Below are 4,549 nucleotides of genomic sequence, written 5' to 3'. Positions count from 1 at the left end.
TATCTCTTAATCCGACAGGTTAAGAACTAATTCGCTTACGGATTTAAATTTTATTTAAAGGTTTGCCACTGACTAGTGAGTTGTCATACGCACGACTCCAAACTCTCAATATTTAGTTAAACATACTAGTAAACTAATTATTAGATTAATCTAAATTAATTCACCAGACCTTAAATTTAAGACCTGCTTAAGTGAATTTAAGGCAGGACAAAGCTTGGTTGGTCAATTGTTAAAGTGTCTAAAACTTAATTTTCCGAAATATGGGTTTGGACCTCATTGGTTGGACAGCACAAAGAGTTCCACTTGCCACCTGTCTATCTTTAGTAAGCCCATTGGGCCCAGAATGTATTATTTGTTTATCTTCTATCAACCTTTTTTAAACTTTTTTGAGTTCTCTGGAGAGTTGAGACTTTCAATGCATATTGGTAAGATACTGCACAATCATGACAAATATGGTGGCTTTGTCACATAATAATGTTGTGTGTGTGTCCCATACCTTAATGGTGTTTTTAATGTCACAACTTCAACATTGGATGCTGATTGGTGGGACCCAAAAATAAAAGGAGTTAAAGCTTAAACACAATAATGCCCACTTTGCTAGGGAACTTGATAATAATGCTGATGAATGATGATAGGATAAGATACACGCATGTCAGAGATATAGATCTGCCACTAATCTATGACTCTACCTTTTTTAATTTTTTTTTTAAAATTTTTTATCTATAAGGACATAAAAATCAGTGAGAAACTTTGCCTTTTGGTGAAGCAACTTTCAAAAGGGTGCTTATAGTTAACATTTTGAAGGTCAGTGTCATAGTTTGGTTCATATTTTTCTTTGTTTGGTAGACTTAGTTTCTCACTTGAATAAGAGGGTTTAAAATTACAGATTGTGAAGGAAATATGGCATGGAGTTTCGTTTAGCAGGTAAATATATTGTTCATTGGCTGTTTTTTTATTAGTACAATTCTTTGAGATATATATGAATCAAATTCATTGAAAATTTTTATTTTTTCTGAACAAATAAGATGAGGGGTTTGTTAATATTTCAATTCTTCATGGCTGTGTTGCCCCTCTTCATATTGTTGTTGAGGTTAGGTTTGTTCTAAAAATTTTAATTTATCAAAGTTTAATACATTTTCTAAAACTTATGCTCAAATTCAAGAAAGTTTTATTCTATACACATTATTTTCACAAAATTCTCAACATATAAACTAGTTTCTTTTTCACATCTTAGTTTCTTGTGCAGCCCTTTTGCTTGGATATGTTGATTTTTCTTGGGCTGTTCGTGGACCAATCTTCTCTGTTTTCATTCCATATTTCAGAATAATCTTTAGGATTCTTGACCATAGCAATGGAAATAATGGCATATACTCTCTTCTATTATTGTTTAGTAGATTTGTTTAACCACACATACTTTCTGAAATCATTGATTCATCCCTTCACAATTTAAAGTTGCATGTGAGTGTTACTGTTCTCTGTTTCATAGATATGCACTGCAGTTTAGTACTCTTTCTCGTCCAATCAGATTGATAAATTTAAGTACATTAAGAAAATTTTGTCTTTGTTTAGATATATATTGAGTTTTAAATATACTGTTTTGTTTATATGATCATTAATGTTTTCAATACTTTAGTCACTCTAGCGAGCTAGGCTCTTTTTCCTGCTATTTGAAGCTCAGGATTTTTCTAATTTGTGTAGTAACTTGGTTACATCTTAGTTAATAATTGGAGTAATAACAGAGATAGATTCTTAACAAATTTTTTCAATAAACTTGTAGGTAAAGCACTAAGAGTCTATAGGTTCTAGACAAACCGCTATATCAAGGACGTTATACACCTATGGATGGGATTTTTTACTGATATTTTGTAAGTGAATCTTGAAGCAATTTCAACTTTAAGAGCAAGAAAGACATAATCCACTCTTAACAACAAGTACTTGATACACCTACAATATTTTCTCCATTTTGTACAAAACCTCAAACCCTTCAAATAAAGATGCAAGAGTAACATCTTCAAGTAGTTCCAATTTCAAAAATAAGAAAAAACTACATATCTCTTTTCTTACAATGATAGTTCACACAAAAACACAAATCAAAACTCTCTTGAAGAGTAATTGAATATACTTTTTTTCTCTATGAACCAAAATTTTGTATATCTCTTAAATTTGTGTAGAAATACTTTGTAAAATCAATATAAATTAAGATAACTGCCAAGAATGATGCTCATTGGTGATAAATGACTCAATTGCCTCTATTTATATCTTTGTAGGTTGATGAGGTAAAATCATTTTGTCAAAATTAATCGTTATAAATTTTCTGACAGAAAATCAATCCATTGGGTTTTTATCCAATCAATTGAATAACTAGCCAAAACATTGGACATCTATTCTGTCATAGATTGAATCCCCTAAATCACTAAATCATGAACCAATTGATTGGACACTAAACCAATCGATTGAATATGTTAGAAATGCTTGGATCATGATAAAACAATCCACCAATCGATTCCTTAAGATATCCAATTGATTTATTTGTCCAATTTTAGCATTTTCTATGTTCTAATTAAAAACATATTACAACTAGAAGAGAAGTGGAGAAGATGATGCTTTTGATTTTAAAAAGCGAGTTCAAAAATTATATTCTAGTAGTCTCCACAAAAATTGCTATATATTAACATTGTAACAGTTAATCAGTTATTATCTTTATCCAGCAAAATAATAAAATAGAAAAGCAGCTTAAAGACATGGATGCGGACACATGAAAATGTAGCACAAATTGTGGTCATTTGAAGTATTATGGGCAATGAGCCATAGCTCACATGGCATTCTACCCCCTCCCCATCTCAAAGGTCTCGGGTTCGAGTCCTACCAGTTGCAACCGAGAAGAAAAAATTAGTAAGTATGTGAGTATGTGAGTATGTGAGAAGTATGTAAGTGTGTATTGTGTACAAGAACTATATTCACTGTTTCGGAAACTTTTGGATCAAGCTTCGTGCACGTACCATGCCAATAGTGGAAGAGGACATTGATATATCAAAGTCAGTGATATTGTTCAATATATGACTTCCTCAATGTTTTTCATTTTTCTTCCTTTGGAGCATGATGCCATGCTCTGAACCTTTTTGTAAAGAGAAATAGAGAATAGATGCTATAACACTCAAATTCTTGGAAATTCAAAATTGAATCCCTCTATAATTAGCTATATTTTGAAGTGATAGATGAAAAAGTTGTATTTCTTCTTTTTTTTTGTTTCACTGCATTTTTTAGCTCGACAAACATAAGATAGAATTTAATTTTTCGATACTTATTTAAGTGGACGAATAAAATAATTATTCGATTAACCTAAATCGATTAAAATATAGTTATATTTCTTCAATTTCATAATAGTTACAAAAGTTTTGGTAACAAATATTTTATATTATGTAGAATTTATAGAAGGACTATATTCAAAGAGTGTAATAGTTATTTTTATAGTAATCCGGCTTTCATAATAGTTGGATTTCTCTAAATTTTGCATTGAAATTCTAGAGTGATAATCAAATGAAATTTGCTATTTCTAAAAGAATGGCAACACAGTGAAAGAATAGGATATATTCTTTCAATTATAATATATTGTATAAACACAAAATAACTATTTATTTCTAATATCAAAATAAAATTAATTATTATTTCCTTCAATCACACCTAAATTAGTTATGGATTAAAATTCATTAATTATATATTTTTGTTTATTGATAATTTGTCCATTATTCATATTATCTTTGATAACTTTTTTATTTCACGTGGGACTAACTAAATAATTACATACAGAATAATTAATGTTACTATCGCATTTTACTAAATTGAAAAAAATAAACTACCATTTCTATTCATGAAAGTTGAAAATGTCGACAAATCTATTCACGGAAGAAAGAAATTACCTAATGTACTCATCAATAATGACATTCGTGGGACGAAACTAACCAATCGTTATTCTGGCGGTGATTCCATTAGTGACGCTCCCTACGTGGCACATCACGGTGTTACGTGGCCTAGGGGGATTCATACGTGGCTTGCTGAGCTGTTTAACCGTTATAATGAACCTTAAACCCCAAAATTTCCCAAATTCAAAACTTCTGTCATCTCAAACACGAACCCTAGCCTTAGATTGACAAAATTCTTCGAAGATTTACTAATGTCGAGGCGAAGACTCTTTACTCCATCTTTGAATGCGAGCTGTAGTGTATCTGGAAGCTCAATTTCAAAGCGGGTGCATCATAGGAAGTTCAATGGCAGATGCTTCTGTGGGTTGGGGGTGACGTTGTTACAGTCGGGGACCGCGATGAATCCTGGGAGCTGGTTCGTCCGTTGTCCCAAATGGAAGGTAAACCCTTTGTACACTCTGTTCTATGTGAGGTGAATGCGTGTCTGATCTAATTTTTCTTTGCCATTGATAGACCTCAAGCTGCAGCTTCTTTGTATGGGTAGACGAAATCAATGGTCAGTGGGAGGGTTTGAGGAGAGGATTGTCAGAAAGAAAGATGCACGAAGATGTTCTTGAGGCTGAGGCTAA

General features: G+C 31.8%; 1 long non-coding RNA gene across 1 annotated transcript; it reads left to right on the top strand.

The window, feature by feature from the left end:
- The first annotated feature begins 479 nt into the window (after window positions 1-479).
- Window positions 480-3,176, top strand: LOC112750749 (uncharacterized). Its single transcript, XR_011872271.1, has 4 exons — window positions 480-804; window positions 887-924; window positions 1,778-1,865; window positions 2,709-3,176. It is a non-coding gene; the product is annotated as an uncharacterized lncRNA (long non-coding RNA).
- The last annotated feature ends 1,373 nt before the right edge of the window (window positions 3,177-4,549 follow it).

Source organism: Arachis hypogaea, chromosome 15 (genome assembly GCF_003086295.3).
Source record: "Arachis hypogaea cultivar Tifrunner chromosome 15, arahy.Tifrunner.gnm2.J5K5, whole genome shotgun sequence".
Taxonomy (NCBI): domain Eukaryota; kingdom Viridiplantae; phylum Streptophyta; class Magnoliopsida; order Fabales; family Fabaceae; genus Arachis; species Arachis hypogaea.
The sequence above is the reverse complement of the archived record's forward strand: the minus strand, read 5'-3'. Positions and strand labels throughout refer to the sequence as shown.